The 18,017-nt window shown below is 53.9% G+C and overlaps 1 protein-coding gene across 2 annotated transcripts in view; it reads left to right on the plus strand.

Moving 5' to 3' along the window:
* The first annotated feature begins 7,745 nt into the window (after window positions 1–7,745).
* The window catches only part of RGS12 (regulator of G protein signaling 12), a 130,420-nt gene continuing 120,148 nt past the window's right edge, over window positions 7,746–18,017 (plus strand). The window contains exon 1 of one of the 2 annotated variants that reach the window (XM_058546626.1): window positions 7,746–7,803. The gene's annotated coding sequence lies outside the window, so the exon portion shown is untranslated. Of the gene's footprint in view, window positions 7,804–8,534; window positions 9,053–18,017 lie in introns of those variants that run through there. The other variant, XM_058546627.1, reaches the window with a different exon arrangement.

Raw genomic sequence — 18,017 nt, forward strand, 5'->3', positions numbered from 1 at the left:
CACTGTGGTTTCACGTGGCAGCTGTGCAGCACTCTGCAGTACAGAGCATGCCTACTACTCTTCTGTTTATAGCCATGTTGGGCCATACCGAACAGAGAAGTGGGCACCTCTCTTGCACATTGGCAACAAGATGGGCATTGAATACTGAAGTTGGGAAGGCAGGCCCGAGAGGGGACTGGTGGTCTGTGCCCGCTGGCCTTCTGGGTGATGGCCCAGGGCACGGGGAAGGGCCGTGTGGAGCTGCGTCAGGCTCTGCGTCAAATCCCAGCTCCGCCACTTAGTGCTGACCTGCTGCAGGCCCCTGCTCAAGCCTCAGTCTCCATCTGTAAAATGGGCTGCTGCTAACACGGCAGCCTCCGGGGGGAACAGGCACATCCAGCGTGGGTGATGCTCTTGGCGCAGCTTGGCACACGGGCCTTGGCTCCATGGTGGCCAGGGAGGTGGTGACTGCAGGCTGGTGGCTGACTCGGGTGGGCAAGAAGGTGCTGGGGGCCTCAGGCTGAAGCGGGGTTGCTGGGAGGATGGCTAGAGGTGGGAGTTGCGGGGAGTGGGGAGAGCAGGCGACAGCCAAGGTGGAGGCGGAGTGGGACCTCCCGTCACGGATGTCCTGCAGGCGGGCAGGAGCTGGGGAAGCTGACCTGGTGACATCCACGTGGCAGAAGGAATGGACTCCAGAGAAGCGTGTGAGTGGGTCTGTGTGTGTGTGACCGAGTGAGAAGATCACTCAGCCGGGGCCTTTCTGGGTCAAGGACAGAACGTCCCCATCTGGGGGCTGGAGGGCAGCTCGGCCTGGACAGAGTGCTGGGGGGATCAGCAGAGTGGCCACACTGGCCAGACAGAGACAGCGCGGATGAGCTCTCAGGACGTCCTGTCGATGTGATCCATGTTAGACTGTGCTGTACGTGCCCTGCAGCGGAGCCAAGGGGAAGGCTTCGGGCCTATCAAAGACAGAGGCTGGGCAGGGGCAGGCAGTGAGGGGGCGGTGAGCGGGGTGTGGGGGGAGGTTAGGAGGGTGTGAGGGGGCAGTGAGAGAGAAGTGAGGGGGCAGCGGGGGGCAGTGAGGGGGAAGTGAGGGGGCAGTGAGGGGGAAGTGAGGGGGCAGTGAGGGGGAAGGGGGCAGTGAGGGGGGCGGTGAGGGGGCAGTGAGGGGGAAGTGAGGGGGCAGCGGGGGGCAGTGAGGGGGAAGTGAGGGGGCAGTGAGGGGGAAGTGAGGGGGCAGTGAGGGGGAAGGGGGAAGTGAGGGGGCAGTGAGGGGGAAGTAAGGGGGCAGTGAGGGGGAAGGGGGCAGTGAGGGGGGCGGTGAGGGGGCAGTGAGGGGGCAGTGAGGGGGGCGGTGAGGGGGCAGTGAGGGGGAAGTGAGGGGGCAGTGAGGGGGAAGTGAGGGGGCAATGAGGGGGACGGGGGCAGTGAGGGGGAAGTGAGGGGGCAGTGAGGGGGAAGTGAGGGGGCAGTGAGGGGGAAGGGGGCAGTGAGGGGGAAGTGAGGGGGCAGTGAGGGGGAAGTGAGGGGGCAGCGGGGGGCAGTGAGGGGGCAGCGGGGGGAAGTGAGGGGGCAGTGAGGGGGAAGTGAGGGGGCAGTGAGGGGGAAGTGAGGGGGCAGCGGGGGGCAGTGAGGGGGGCAGTGGGGGGGCAGTGAGGGGGAAGGGAAGGCAGTGAGGGAGAAGTGGGGAGGCAGCGTGGAGTTCTAAGTGAACTCTCTCCTGCTCACGGAGCAGGTGCGGTAGACGTACCACTACTCAAGTGGGGCTCAGCCTGCCTCGAGTCAGGGGGCACCAGGGAGCCAGGGCCTCTTCTCTCGGCTTGAACCAGCACTGCCGCCTGCATCCCAGGGGACAATGTGGAAGATGAGCAAGGGGCCACAGTGCTGCCTTTGGTGCTGGACGGGCCTGGGCTGGGCCCACTGGCCATGTGACCTGGTGAGGGCCCTTGCTGGGCTGGGAGCAAATGCTCGCAATGGCTCCTGCTTGTCTAGCACCTTGTCCAGGATGTGCCAGGGGCATTTCTACACGGTTTACGCCATCTAGCTAAGCCAGTCTTCATAACAGCCCCCAACAGGGGCACTATGATTACCCCACTGTAGAGACGAGGAAACAGGCGCAGCGTGATCACGTGCCTTGCCCAGGGCTAAGCCACGATTCGGAGCCGGGAGCCAAACCAGGTCTTCGACTCAGACCTCGGCCGGGGAATCCGGGCCTCGAGGTGCCACACGGGTCCTCTAGGGGGTGCAGCCTAGCACGGGCTTTGGGAAGCTCCCAGTGCCTGGACTCGCAGACCGAGGTCGTCATTCGCCACTGGTGAGATGCAGGTAGAGGGCAATGTCAGATGGGCGGGTGACCAACGTGGGGACAGGGGAGTTAGCACTCAGTGCTGGAGAGCCACCTCCTGGGTGTCTTGTGGGGCTGGTCACCTGCAGTCACTGGCAGGTGAGTTCAAGGAGCATGGGTAACCCAGCCCCCAGTACTGATGGCTCCAGAGGGCGGCCCAGGGCCTTTGAGCCTCCTCCCCCACGGATATCTGACTGTGGGAGGAAAGGGAGCCTTGGATCGACCCAGCTCCAGAAGAGGCTTCTGTGACTTCTTTTCTAGGTCAGCGTTCTTAGTTGCAGAGAAGTTACTTTTTGCAGGAAAAAAACCTTTTTTTAATTACAAAGTATTAGGTAAATTGGGGAATTTCTGGACAGAGCAGGGAGCCAAACATGGCATGTGACATGTATACCAACTGGGACACGGGAGGAGCACGGACTGCACGGCTGTCCTTGTTGAACTGTTCCATCTGGGACGTGGGCTGACTTCTGAAGGATGGTTTTGCCAGGATGGGAGCAGGTCAGGGACTTCCTCCCATAGGATCCCTGACTCCACAGGACAAGGGATCGCCGGGAGGGTCCGGCCAGCTGTCGGGTAGTGTATCTGTCCAATTTCACATTTGGGGGCCAGGGAAGCACCCACGGGGGTCTGCAGACCCACTGATGCCCCGTGAGATGGACTTGGTCACGCTCCGTGTGAGCCCTGACTCTAAGCAGAGGACAGGATGGGGCTTGGTTATCCTGGAACCAGTGTCAGCTCAAACCCTAAAAGGAACACTTCTCAAAAAATCTGGGCATTCCCCCTTCCAGGGACCAAATTACCCTGGCAAATTGCCCCTGGTCCCTGAAGGGGAGGCTAGGGGACATACCTACTATATAGACTCACAGTGGCATTCCAGGGCATTCTGCAAAGGGGTCCCCCCTCCCTTAGTCAGGCTCTGGGCCTTTGAACTGAGGTCTGGAAATGGAGGAGAGGTTGTGGCTTTCCCCCCAGGCAGCTGACCGCAGCCTTCTGCTCACCAGCTCTCCTTTGCTTTAAGTATGGAAAATGACCAGCACCTAGTGCACCGCCCATCCTTCTCGGCCCTCGGCCCTCGGCACATCATCACCACAGGGCCCCGAAGGTCGGGCCCGCCTGGCTGCTCACTCAGGGAGCTCCACCGTCTCTCCCTGCTGACGTGAGGGATCAGCCGTGGCAGCACCTCCACTGTCAGCCTTAGCCTGCGGAGGACAGCCACCACCATGTCCCCAGATACGCTGGTGCTCTCCTCAGAGAACATTTCTTAGGCTAGGTGATGATACGCTTTATTGTCCCAAATGGGACTCCTTCTGGAGAGAAAGGGGGAGCTATTAATGATAAAGACAAAGCATGAAGCCAGCAGCGTGGACGGGGTCTGTACCAGGCAGAGTAGAATCCGTACCTGTGATGGTGAATTCTACATGTCAGCTTGACTGGATCACGAGGTGCGTCTGTGAGGGTGTTTCCAGAAGAATTAGCCTTTGAATCTGTGGACTGAGTAAAGCAGTTTGCCCTCCCCAGGGTGGGTGGGCACCATCCCATCTATTAGGGCCTGAACAGAACAGAAAGTGGAGGAAGGAGGAACTCACCCTTCCTGCCTGATCACTTGAGCTGGGACACAGATCTTCTGCCCTTGTGCTCTTGGTTCTCAGGCCTTTGGACTCGGACTGGAATGACACCACCAGCTTTCCTGTGTCTCCAGCTAGAAGATGGTGGAACTTCTCAGCCTGCATACTTGTGTGAGCCAGTTCCTGGCAATAAATCTTTTCCTACATATATATCCTATTGGTTCCGTTTCTCTAGAGCACCCTGACTCATATGGTACCCTACTGAGTGTCTCGGGGAAGGAGTGTCTTCTGAGACCTCCCTAGGAACATCAGCTGTGGGTTCGCAGGTCCCACGTGGCAAACACTTGGACTTTTCCACCTCCTTCTGCAGCACTGTGTCAGGGCAGTTCCAGCAAGCCCGGCTTCCAGGAGCCCCACCTGCTCCGCTGCAGCAGCCACTTACCTCCCAGCCCTGCACCTTGTCCTGGTGACCACGAATGAAAGCCTCAGTGGTGACCGTGGAGTTGCTTCATGCCAGTCATGCCACCCACCACCAGCATGGGGTCCACCATGTCTTCACATGGGTTAGGAATCCAGTTCTGAAATCCCTTCCTGACAATCTACCTTCCAGAAGGGTTGTGCTTTGTTCCAACAGCCTTGGCCAGGGTTCCCCAGAAAACAGAGCCTGAGGCCAAGCTTGAGAGGTTCAAGAGGAGGGCAGAGCTGCCCCAGGCAGGGAAGAGGAATGCAGTGGAAGGCTGTCCCTAGAGCCGGCCACAGCTCCTTGGCCTTCGGCTCAGCAGTGTAGGACGTCTCTGGACTACTGTGAGGAACAGCCCTACTTGGGGCAGCCTGACACGGGAGAGAAAGGGCGAGGAGTGGAACTGCAGGACCCTTCTGTCTTGTGTCTCTCATTGGCCCTGGGCGGGGACTGGAAGGGAGCCAGGACCCACACCCCACGGCGAGTGCTTCCTCTAGGTCTGGACGTGGGGTCTGGTTAGGCTGGGCTTGTGTGGCAGAGCTGCTGTGGCTCACATGTGCCAGACGTCCCTCTGCGAGGCCGGCAGGACCAACGGAGCTAGTCGACGCTGCAGCAGCGCTGTGTGGACTGACTTTGTCCCCCACACAGTTCATGTGTCGAAGCCCTAACCCGCGAGGTGATGGTGTTAGGAAGTGGGGCCTTTGAGAGGTGATTACCTTTAGACGAGGTCATGAGGGTGGGGACCCCATGATGGGACTAGTGTCCCTATAAGAAGAGGCACAAGTGAGCTTGCGTCCCCTCTCTGCTCTCTGCCATGTGAGGAGACCCAGAGAAGACGGCCATCTGCAAACCAGGAAGAAGGCCCTCACTGGATACTAGATCTGCTGGCACCTTATCTCGGGCTTCCAGCCCTCAGAACTGTGATGAATAAGCCCCCAGCCTGTGGCTCTGTTATAGCAGCCGAGCTGACACAGATAAGCAGCATCCAGCACTCTCCGCTGGGCAAGCAGCTGAGGGCTCAGAGCACAGGTGAGGTTGAGCAAGTCCAGGAGTCCCATGGAAGGGTCCCACCTTCCCAACTCAGCAGTGATGCTGTGACCCACTGCAGCAGATGAAACGTGGGTGGGAATGCTGTGTCGCCGCTGGGCAGGTGCCATAGGAGCAAGCGCATGGCTCTCGCTGCTCCAGAGGCTGACCGTCAGCCTGGGCTGGGGAGTGAAGACAACTGGGCACTAATCCCATCATGTGGCCCCACCATCATGACCTAAGCACCTCCCAGAAGCCCCACCTCCAAACACCATCACACTGGCGAATACGTTTCTTTTATTTTTTTTTATTTATTTTTTGGTGAGGAAGATCAGCCCTGAGCTAACATCCATGCCAATCCTCCTCTCTTTGCTGAGGAAGACTGGCCCTGGGCTAACATCTGTGCCCATCTTCCCCCACTTTACATGGGACACCGTCACAGCATGGTCTGATAAGCGGTGCATCAGTGCACGCCCAGGATGCGAACCCGGGCCACCAGCAGCGGAGCGCACGCACTTAATCACTATGCCACAGGGCCGGCCCCGGAATAGGTTTCAACATATGAATTTTGGGGGGACACATTCAGTCCGCAGCAGTGCTCTTGTAGAGACAATTGGCCCCTGTGCCTCAGAGCTCACCATGTCCTGCCCTCTGCTCAGCAGAGCAGCTCACCCCAATGACAGCACACTCTGCCACTGCCAGTTCCACATTCCAAAACGCTGTTGGGGTATTTTATTTGCAAATATAAGGGGAAGATGCTTACTGACAGCATGCCAGGTAGTGAGAAAACTGCCCTTGCTGTCATTTTGGGAGCATTGGAGGGAATATGGAGCATAAGCTAGATTCTCTGATTGTCCAGTCAGTGGAGGGGCTGGAAGTGTGATGGCTGGAGGATTTGTCACAATGATTTAATACACACCCCAGGAGGCTCCAGCCAGGTTTGGCTGCTGGCTGCCTAGCTGAAACTCAGGGCCCAACTGGTCAGGAGTCCTGGGCTTGATTTTTCCCTACACTTAGATGGTACAGTAAATGCCCACTGGACTCTTTCTTGAAAATGCTCTGGCCGGTCACTGTGACTAAGGGAAACGGAATTTCGAAAGCAATAGTGATTGCTGAGGAAGAAGCCAACTGGAGGCAAGTGGAAAGTTAACCTCCTGGGGGGACAGAGGCGGGTGTCTGGACAGGCGGAGGGGCACAGGTCCCCTCAGGGCCTCCACCGCAGCCGGGGTCGTGCTGGGTGCCGCCTGCCTGGCCTCTCCCAGCTGTTGGAGGACTAAGAGTGACTATGCCAGGTGGGCGACCCCACACTTCCCATCCGCTCCCCTCCCATAAAAGAAAAGATTTCCCGGTGGAATGCAGTCTGGGTGAGCATCAAGGTCAGCCGAAGGCAGTCGGGAGGAGGGGACGGGGTCCCCGAGGCTGGGCGGCCGCGGCGGGGACGCCGAGGATGCGTCGCCCACCTTCGGGGACCCGGTGTGGGGGGGACGGGAGGGGACTTGGGCCGGGAGGGGACCCGGCGGGGGCCGCAGGAAGGAATCTGGGGTAGGAGGGGACCAGAGCCGGGAGGGGATTCGGGCTGGGAAGGAACCTAGCAGGCGGGGCGGGAGGGGATCCGGCCGGGGGTGTGTGGGAGGGGATCCAGCCTGGGGGTGCCGGCGGGGATCAGGGCCGGGCGCAGAGTGTCCACAGCCGGAGCTGAAGCCGCCGCCTCAGCGCGGACAGCGGAAGTTCCGCCCCCGCCCTCCAGATCCGACCCGCAGGCTCCCCGCCTCCTATCAAGGCCCGGCCTCTAGTTTCTCCTTACCCTCGTCACCTGGAAGCCCCGCCCCCATCCTGTCCGCCGGACACCCCGCCCCCTAGAGGCCTCCGCGGCACGCCCCGTTTCCCGCCCCTGGAGGTCCCGCCTCGAAGGGCCGCTCCGTCCCCTGGGCGCTCCCACTCACCCGGAGGCCCCGTCCCATAGGCGCGCACTCCGGCCCGGTCCTGAGACCCGTCCCCGCCCCTGGAGACCAAGCCCCGTCCGCCTCGCCCCTGGAGGTCCCGCCCCTCCCCGGGCCCCTTCCCCAGGGCTGCGACCGCCCTAGGGCCCCGCCCCCGGATCCGCCCCGCCTCGGCCCCGCCCACGGCCACGCCCTCCCCGACCCTCCTTCGGCCCCGCCCCTCGGCCCCGCCCCCGGTCCCATCCGGCCCCTCACCTAGGCCCCGCCCCTCCCCCGGGCCAGCCCCGCCCCCGTCCCTGACCCCGCCCCCACTGGCCCCTCCCCCCGGCCCCGCCCCTGCCCCTCCCCAGGGCCAGCCCCGCCCCCGTCCCTGACCCCCGCCCACCCCTGCCCCCCCCCCCCCGGGCCCCGCCCCTCCCCGGGCGGCGGCTCGGCGGCGACCGTTGGGCGCGCGGGCGGAGCGGATCGCGGCCGGCGAGCGAGCGGCCGGTAGGTTCGGGCGGGCGCGGGGCCACCTCGCCTCCGCTTTCTTTCTTCTCTGGGCGCGCGCTCGCCCCCGCAGTCCGGCCCCGCCAGCGCGGCCGAGGGTGTGGGGCGGCCGGCCGGGTCAGCTCCTCGGGCCCCGGAGCCCCGCGCCGCCGGCCACGCTCCTTTTGTTCGCGGGCCCGGCTCCGGACCCCGCCCGGGCCGCGTGTGGGGCGCTGCGGGGCTGGCGCGGCCGTCGGCGGCAGGAGGGGCCGGGGCCGGGGCCGCGCGGCGGGCCTGCTGTGCCCCGCGTTCGCTCGGACCTCGGCCGGAGCCCGGGGCCTTGGGCCGCGTCGAGACGGGGTCCTGACTTTCCTGTCCGTCCGTCCCGCCGGGCGGCCGCATCGTGTGGCAGAGGCTGTCCCCAGAGACCCCAGCTCTGGACATTAACTGCAGCAACGTCCGTGCAGCCGCCACACCGGTTTCCCGTTCCAGACTCCTCACTTCGGGGGTGGTGGGTGTAGACAGAGCGGCCCCGGAGTTCTGGGGTGCACACAGTGCGGCCCCGGAGTTCTGGGGTGCGGACAGAGCATTTTACATTTTCTTTGAATTTGGTGGAATTCCTGTGAACATTTTACTTTCTAATTAGCGCTTGTATGAGTTTTCTGTGGCTGCGGTATCAGATTACCACCAATTTAGTGGCTTAAACAACAGAAATTTATCCCCCCCACCCCCCACCCCCGGGTCTGGAGGCTAGAAGTCCACAATGGGTCTCACGGGGCTGGACCGAGACGAAGCATGTGAAGCATCACGTTGCCCTGGCTCCCCGTGCTTCCATCCTCGCTTCCTCTCTTCCTCTCCTGTCCTCCAGTCTCCCCTGCCTCCCTCACGTGAGGACCCTGATTGCATTCAGGGCCCACCAGGATCGTCTCCCATCTCAAGACCCTTAATGTGATCACACTTGCAAAGTCCCTGTTGCTTATGAGGTGACGTTCACAGTTCCAGGGGCTAGGACCTGATGTCTTTGGGCCCCCTCCTGCAGCCTCCCACAGTGCTCCTGACTTGATGTTTGGAAGGACTGGTTTTTCCTTCTGTGCTGAGGGGGAGCCGGCTCACTCACCTTCCCTGGGTGGGGCAGATCTGTCCCAGGGGCTGCTGCTGCTCCTGTGTCTGGAAAGGCCTCGTGGATTCCCTGCCCTGGAGGAGAGGCTGGAGCCATCCTGGAGAAAGGTGTCCCGGGAAAGAAGATAAGCCTTGCAGGAGTTCTAGTCTGGTAGATCACTTGTCCTTTACTTTTGCGGGGAATGGTCACCAGCTCCTTGGCAACCTGATAAAAACTGTAGTCTCTCTTCCAAAGTGTATTCTACACATGCAATTTTAATACAGACACAAGGTTGCCTGTGATTTTTCAGGGGGTTCACTATTCCAGAAGTTCACCAGATGCATCCAGGAAGGATAGAGTGTGCTCCAGGCAGAGAACTCTTGTGTTAGAGCTTTCCCAAAGAAAACATGTAGTTTGTCCTGTTTTTCTTCCCTCTCTCCTTTCCAATGGCCTTGCTGTCCCCAACCCTGTAATCAGATGATATTCTGATGTGTGTTCTTCCTCATCTTTTTCCTTGTTCACACAGTCATTTATTGAGACACAAACATACAGACACAGATACTCACATACACAGACACACTTACACACCATACTACTTATATATCTTTTTCTATATTTTATTTTTGTCCCTTAGCAGTGGTCTTGGTCATCCTTCCAGGACACGAGATGAAGAGCTAACCGTACTGATTAAAAAATCAGAGAGTGGGCATTCTCCTGTCCTGTTTCTACCCGTCTCCCAGAGGCAGTCATCCTAAGTGTTCTGTTTTCTCAGGGGTTTATTGCTGTTTAAGCTGCTGTTTTAAAATGTATGTATTTTAGACATCATCTTTTGACTTTTCTCAAAGGTGCAGAGGACGCTTTAGCCCTCCTCTCTACCCCACCACTGCTTCCTTTCCCTCCATTTCCCAACTTAATCATATCATCTTCTGTTGGTTAAGCCAGTGGTCATTGCTTACCTTTTTATGATGCTCAGAATTGTTCGTTACTGAACCACGTGGTGCAATCGAGCGCAGCTACTTTCTCGTCCAGCCCTAGCAAAAACCTCTTTTTCCTTACATCCAGCCCATGTCCCCCGAACCCCTGTTGCAGTGGTGGTGGTTGTTGGGAGACCTCTCCCAGAGCCCTGCTTCCCGCCCCAGTCTGTTCTGGTCCCCACGAGACCCAGGATTTTCCCGGGCCCTTCTCCCCTGTGCGGGCTCTGCTCTCTGACCCCTCTGTTCTCTATCTGGGCTCACTCCTTATTTTGTTGAAGTCCATACTATTGATGACTAAGAAATGTTACATCAATTTTTCTTTTGTCTGTGATTTTGAAAATATCTTTCCTTTACTCTTCAGTTAACTTTCAGTTTAGCTGGGTATAGAATTCTACTGAAAAGTGTTTTCTCAGGATTTGAAGATATTGCTTCTCTGTATTTAGTTTCCAGCACTGGTGGGAAGTCTGCTGCTGTCCTGACTCAGTTCTCCATACATGAGCTGGCCCCAGGGAGCTCCTAGGAGCTGCTCTTGTTCCCCCGTGTTCTCATCTCTCATCTGAACTGGGCCCCTGCAGTCTGAGGACTGATGTTTTGTGTTGTTAATCAGATAACTTTCTGTCTTTCACTTTTGTGTCCTCTCTTTCCGGAACTGGTTTAATTTGGAGGTTGGACCTCCTGCGCTGACCGTCTGATTCCCTGTCTTTTCTCTCCTCTTGTCGATCTGTTTGATGTTCTGCTCTTGGGAGATTGCTTTGCATTGTCTTCCAGCCCTCCCGTTAGTTGTTTTATTTCTGTTATCCTTTTTATTTTTCAAAAGTTCTTTCTTATTCTGATTTCTCTTTTCTGGTTTTTTTTTTTTTTTTTGGTGAGGAAGATCGGCTCTGAGCTAACATCCATTGCCAATTTTCCTCTTTTTGCTGAGGAGGATTAGCCCTAAGCTAACATCTGTGCCCATCTTCCTCTACTTTGTATGTGGGATGCTGCCACAGCACGGCTTGATGAGTGGTGTGTAGGTCCGCGCCCAGAATGCGAACCTGCGCACCCCAGGCCGCCAAAGTGGAGTGTGGGAACTCAACCAGTATGCCACCGGGCTGGCCCCCTGTTCTGTTTTTAAAAATAACAGCTTGTTATTCATTTAGAGATGCAAGATCTTGTCATTTAGAAGATAATTGAGTTTTTATTGTTTTCTTTTTCTTTTTTCTTTTTTTTCAGTTTTTCTCTAGGCTGTATCCTCCTTGAGATCAGAGATTTTTTTTCTCAGTATTATTCATGGGTGAATTTAAACACCTAAAGTTGTGCCTGGCACATAAAAGGAACACTATATAGTGTTCATGTCTCCTATATTATTACTGATTTTGTTGGGGGCGTGTTCTGGTTGTTCTAACATTTGCTAAGAAAGATGTTAAAATCTCCAACATTGACTGTGGATTTGTCTGTTTCTGCCTTTAGTTCTTTCAGGTTTGGTTTGTGTATTTGAAGCCCTGTTATTAGGCTCGTACATGTTTATGATGATTCTGTCTTCCTGGTGAATGGAGCTTTTGTCTAGAATTTGTCTGGTGTGAAGACAGCTCCTCCAGCTTTCTCACGTTTATTGTTTGCGTGGTAAAGCTTTTCCATTCTTTTACTCTCAGCTTATTTGCGTCCTGATATTTATTTATTTATTTATTTATTTATTTATTTATTTATTTGTGAGGAAGATCAGCCCAGAGCTAACATCCATGCTAATCCTCCTCTTTTTGCTGAGGAAGACCGACCCTGAGCTAACATCTATTGCCAATCCTCCTCTTTTTTTTTTTTTTTGCCCCAAAACCCCAGTAGATAGTTGTATGTCATAGTTGCACATCCTTCTAGTTGCTGTATGTGGGATGCGGCCTCAGCATGGCTGGAGAAGTGGTGCGTCGGTGCACGCCTGGGATCCGAACCCGTGCCGCCAGTAGCGGAACATGCGCACTTAACCGCTAAGCCATGGGGCCAGCCCCAGTGTCCTTATATTTAAAATCATCTTATAAAGCCAGTCAGATAGTTTCTGGTTTTGAATGTGAGTGTTTTGTCCATTTACATTTTTTAGTATTTAAATATCCCCCAAATTGAAGACTTTTTTATTAGCTAATAAATGAACAATAAACACAGATTTTTCCAAAGCAGCTTGGAGGAGTGGGCCATAAATAATATTTGGAATAGTCTTAAATCTAATTTTTGAAAAGTGTTCGTTATGGAAAATGTTGGAATAGATACAGAGTGAACATAAGAGTGTGATGAGCTCCCACGTACCTGTCACTCGGCCGTAGCAGTGTCCACGTGCTGTCGCTCTTGTGTCATCTGCTCCGCTCATTCCTCCCTCGTCTCATTGCAGAGTGTTTCTTCTGGTTCACGTGGATATTAGCGTGGCTGATTTGTGTCTGCTGCTCTGTTTTCTACTTGTTCTATTTTTTGTTGTTGTTGCTGCTCTTCATTTTTACCTTTTCTGTCTGGTTTGGGTTAACTGAATATATACATGTGTGTGTGTACATACATATATAATAATACCTACATAAATATCATATATATATGCACATATATTTTTTAGTATTCCATTTAAATTCCTCTGTTGACTTTTCGGCTATACCTCTTTGCATTATTTTTTGTAGTCTAAAATGTGTATCTTAACTTACTGCAGTCTGTTCAGAGTTAATTTTGTAATGCTTTACATAAAATGTGTGAATTTTGTAATAATAATAAAAGTTCCATTTGCCTCCTCCACTTTGAGCTATTGTCATTCGTACTATATCTACATATGTTATAAACCACACAACACAGTGTTAGAATTTTTGCTTTAAAATGTCATATGTATTTTAAAGAATTAAGAGAAGAAAAACAATATTGAATAATATTTACCCACATATTCACCATTTCTGGTGTGCTTCCTTCCTTCTTATAGATTTGAGTTTCCATCTGGTATCATTTCTCTTCAGCTTGAAATGCTTCCTTTAACATTTCTTGCCTGTTAGTGACAAATTCTCCCAGTTTTCATTTATCTGATCTGTCTTTATTTTCTTTCAATTTTAAAGTATCTTTTCATTAGATATAGATTTCTATGTTGCCAGTTTTTTTCGCAGCCCTCTGACTCTGTCTTTCCAGTGTCTTCTGGCTGCCGTTGTTAGTAATGAGAAGTTAGCCCTTGTTGTAGCCGCACTGTCACTGTGTGCTGTGTGGTGACACTGCTCTCTGGCTCTTCTCTTTGCCTTTGGCTTTCAGTAGTTGGACCGTGATGTGCCTAGGAGGACTTTCTTTGTATGTATCCTGCTCAGGGTTTATTGAGCTTCTTGGATATGTTTATAATTTTTCACCAAGTTTGGGAAAAATTTGGTCGTTGTTTCTTCAAATATTTTTTCTGCCCCATTTGTTCTCTTCTTATTTTGGTACTGCTATTACATTTATGGTTGATCTTTGATATTGTCCTACAGGGCATTCAGGCCCTGTCCATTTTAGAAATAGTTTTTGTCTGTTTTTTGTATTGGATCATTTCTATTGATCTGTCTTCAAGTTACCTCATCCTTTTTTCTGTCTCCAGTGTACTCTTAAGTTTATTTGGTGAGTTTTCAAATTTCAGTTACTGTAGTTTTTATTTCTAGAATATCCAGTTGCTTTTTTATAGTTTCCATTTCTCTACTGAGATATGCCATCTGTTTATTGTGACCATATTTTCCATTAAATCCTTGAACATACTATATTAGCTGCCTTAAAGTTCTTCTCTGCGGATTTCAGCGCCTGGGTTATCTCAGGATCGGTTTCTGTTGACTTCTTTTTCTCTTGACTGTGGGGCATGTCTTCCTGATTCTTTGAACATCTAGTAATGTTTGATTGTGTACTGGACATTGTGGATGATCCCTTGCAGTATTGTTTTTTCTGAAGAGTGTTGATTTTTGTTCTGGAGGTTAATTTTTCTAGGCTCAAACTGAAGTCTCTACTGTGACCTCTGTGTGGCGTGCTCAGCCTGCCACTGCCTCCTCCTGCTCTTTGGAGTCTGCCTGTGCCTGGACAGTTCAGCGCCTGTCCAAGGGCCTGGGCAGAGTGTATGAACACATTTCAGGGCTTCCTCTCTCCCCAGCCTCCTTTCTGAGATATTGAGATGTCCCCCTCACTTTCTAGTCACCCTGCCACGCCCCAACTCCACTCTCTGACTCGAAGCTGAGAGGACTGCGACTTTCCAGCTGAGCTCCACTCATTTGTATAGATGCATGTCTTACCCAGTGCAGCCCTCTTCTCTTAGGGGATAACTCCCCTCTGTTTCCTGCTTGCTTTTCATAGCTCTCCAGTACCTTCAAATAATTGGTTTTTATATTTTGTGCCTGGTTGGAACTTGATTTAGTAGCATGGGAGAATGCGTGAGCTTTTTCACTTCACTAGTAGACTTCCTGGCACTTTGATTAGTAGCCAGGCATTGATCTTGGGGTTTACTTGTTTTTCATCTAGAGAATCAAGTAATCAGGGAGTAAGCCACTGTAGCCTGCAAGAAAGCTTTTCCTTGACAAATCATGGATAAAATAAAGCCCAGGGCTGGCTCTTCTAAGTGTTAGCCCAGACACGTGCCTTTTTTAGATACGTATAGGAATTTGAAGAGCATGGTGGCAGTAGAGGCTTTGCATTCTACGTCATCTTCCTCTGATGGGAGCCACTTAGGGATCAGGCCCGAGGGTTGTTTTTCTTTGACCCCCCCAGAGGTGGGTGATCCCTGGGCCTGGTGCGAGTTTGCTAGGCGTAGGGCTCCTCCTGTGGGGTGAGAGACAAAGACGCACATCACTGCCTTTTGGTGCTATATTCTTCACCCCACCTCCATTATCTAGTTTGACCTTGGGCAAACTACTTTTCTGTGCCGCAGTTTCTATCTGTAAAATAGGGGTAATGAGGCTGTTGTGAGGATTAACTAGGATGGTATGTGTAAAATGGTGGGAACTGTGTCTGACACAGGATGTTCTCGGTAGCATTAGCGATGGTGCTCAGGATGTCTCGTCCAGGCCTGCAGTGTTGTTGCCGTGAGTGGGTATGTGCCTTTGGAAGTACCTGGGTGGGCAGCTTAGACCTTCATTTAGCACATCTATCTCAAGACCCTACTACGGGCCAGGCTATGGGCTCCGTGGCTCCTCCTGAGCATAGTCCAGCAGAGCCAAGTCTGGGACACATTTTCCCAGGGAGGCATTTGGGCAAATTGGGGTGCCCAGACTGCCCTGCTTGCCAGAGCCCTGCATCCCTAGTTGCCTGGAGTCCAAACAGATGCACGGTTCTGTGGAGTTAAGCAATTAGCAGCCAGTCAGCTTCCCCACTGTGAGGGTGGGGCAGTTGGGCCCCAGCAGGAGGAGGGTTCCCTGGGCCCACCCCTGTTTAGTTTGCTATGGCTGTTGTAACAAAGCACCACAAACTGGGTGGCTTAAAACAGCAGAAATGTGTTGTCTCCCTGTTCTGGAGGCCAGAAGTCTAAATCAAGGTGTGGGCATGGCCGTGCTCCCTCTGAGGCTCTAGGGGAGGCTCCTTCCTGCCTCTTCCAGCTTCTGGGGCTGCCAGCAGTCATGGGCTTGTGGCCGCATGGCTCCAATCTCTGCCTCTGTCTTCAGGTGGCCTTCTCCCTGGTGTCTGAGCTTCCCCCTGCACTCCCTCTTATAAGGATACTTGTGATTGCATTTCGGGCCCACCTGAATAATCCAGGATCATCTCCCCATCTCAAAATCCTTAACTTAATCCTATCTGCCAAGATCCTTTCTAAAGTAAGGTCACATTTCCAGGTGTTGGGGATTAGGCCCTGACCTCTTTGGGGCCACTGTTCAGCCTAAGACACCCTGCCGGGACCTGGGGTGAGGAGCCATGTGGGGTCGTGAGGCGGGATGGGGCCTCCTGCTCACATGACCTCCTCTGGCCACCCTGCCTCTGTTGCTTCTGAATGGGGTCTGTCCCCGGCCGCCTTGTGGGCAAGACTGAGGCTCGCACCTTCTCCTCACACGCTCCATGCTAAAGGGGACACCCAGGACTTCGTGCATTTGCAGATTCTCTTGTCTTCCCCAGAGTAACTGGAAAGACACAGAAAGCAGAAAGAGTGCCTTCAGCCCTAGTGAAAGACTAGACAAAGGACAATACAGCGCTCTGCTCCATTGCTGTTTCCTCCGAATCCCATAGGGAGTGACCAAATTCCTGTGTGGGTAGAGGATCTCATGGAGGCCTGAAATAAGACCAATTTGTTGATGAGGAAAATTGTCCTCAGTCTTTCCTGCGCGTTTGGGGGTGCGGTGAGGAGGCAGGTGAGGGCAGGGGATGAAGTGAGGCCGGGGTCAGGCAGGGCAAGGGACCCAGGGCTTGGCCTGCCCCCTCCTGTCCTTGGTCTGCTCCTGTCGGGAGGGGTGATGGGGGTAATGGGAGACAGCCGGGCTCCGGCAAGGAGGAGCTCAGGGAGACTGAATCGGGCCGTGAGTGCTGCAGCACAGCCCTGCAGGAAACGCAGCCTCATCGGTCCCTTCGTAGATTTGCTGGATAAAATATGCTGTGCAATATTTTTGCTAACCGTTATTCATCTTTTATCTGAAATTCAAATTTAACTGTATTTTTACTTGCTGAATCCAGCAATTCTATTTACAGTCCCACTTTGCCCAGGTTTAAAAACCACAAACAGAAATAAATATTAAGTTGAGATAAAGAGGGAAAGTCAAATAATAATGGGAATGGAAAATTGGGATGGTTTAACGTTCAGTATTTCAAGATTATTGAGCTAGAATTTGTTTCTGGAATCAGAAAACGCCCCGCGGTTCAGTCAGCTATAGATCCTGGCAGGGGGTAGCTGCAGCTTGTCCTCCTTCCTTTTCCCGAAGTTTGGTAATCACCAGGCTGGTGCCCGGAGCAAGCCGGGAGCTCTCGGGCGGGGCTGCCCGCTGACTGACTCTTTGAGCCCCCTTGGGCTCAGTCCTGGCAGTGTGGGGCTGGGTGGGAGCAAGGTGGGGCTTGGCTCCTGGCCTTTGTCTGAGCTTCTGGTTGGTGCCGTGCTTCCACACAGTTAGGATTTCTGGAGTTCACAACCTGTGTGTATCTTACCTCTGTGGCAGGTGGACCCTGAGCTGATAGTTCCTTCCAGCTTCTTATGCTGCCAGGCTCTACTTCTCTGCTCACAGATTGGGGTCCTCCTGCCCCTCACAGTGCTTCCCCTCAAACCTGTCTCTTGTCCTGATGCCTGCATGTGTACTGAGAGCATGTGTACCCACAGCCTGCGTGTGTACTCAGAGTGTGTGTACCCACAGCCTGCCTGTATACTCAAGAGGGTGTGTACCCATAGCCTGCATGTGTACTCAGAGTGTGTGAACCCACAGCCCGCCTGTACACTCAGAGTGTGTGAACCCACAGCCTGCATGTGTACTCAGAGTGTGTGTACCCATAGCCTGCCTGTACGCTCAGAGTGTACGTACCCACAGCCCTCATGTATACTCAAAATGTGTGAACCCACAGGCCGCATATGTACTCAGAGTGTGTGAACACAGAGCCCACATGTGTACCCAGAGCCTGTGTGTGTACCAATGCCTGTGTGTGTGCCCACAGCACTACCTTAGACAAGGAAGGCTGTGTGGTGAGAAGCGAGGGGCTGATGAATGAATGGCAGACACAGCCGGAGAGTGGGGCCTACTGGTCTGGTTGGGGGGTTGGTGAGGATTGGAGAAGTTGGAGGGGTTCTCAAGGAGGAGGTGGGGTCTGAGCTGAGCCAAGGAGCAGTGGAGGGAGGGAGAGAGGGTATGTTCATGGGAGAGTAATTTCTCACATGGAGTCAGGACTGTGGATGCCCTCCTGTGTGTCTCCCGGACCTTCCGTGTGTGGTGGCATTGGCCTGTTGAGTTGTCTTTTCTCCCAGGGGCAGCTAGCCCTGGGAGGACAGGGCCATCACTGGTCTCTTGTTTGTAATTGTCTACCCGGTGCTGCTGTGGAAGCCACTTGACAGTTATTGAGTGAATGAATGAGTGAGCAAATGAATGAGTGAGCAGGAAAATCATGGGGCAATGTGGATGGATCTGCCTGAGGTGGACGTTGAGTTTTGGGCTGGGACCTGGTGAGGGAGACCTTGGAAGGCAGGCTGGGGGGTTAAGGCTGGATCCTATGAGAGCAGGGGAGCATCACGCGGTCGAGCAGGGTGACCTGCTGGGAAAGCGAGTTGGCGTTAG

Source organism: Diceros bicornis, chromosome 8 (assembly GCF_020826845.1).
Source record: "Diceros bicornis minor isolate mBicDic1 chromosome 8, mDicBic1.mat.cur, whole genome shotgun sequence".
NCBI lineage: Eukaryota > Metazoa > Chordata > Mammalia > Perissodactyla > Rhinocerotidae > Diceros > Diceros bicornis.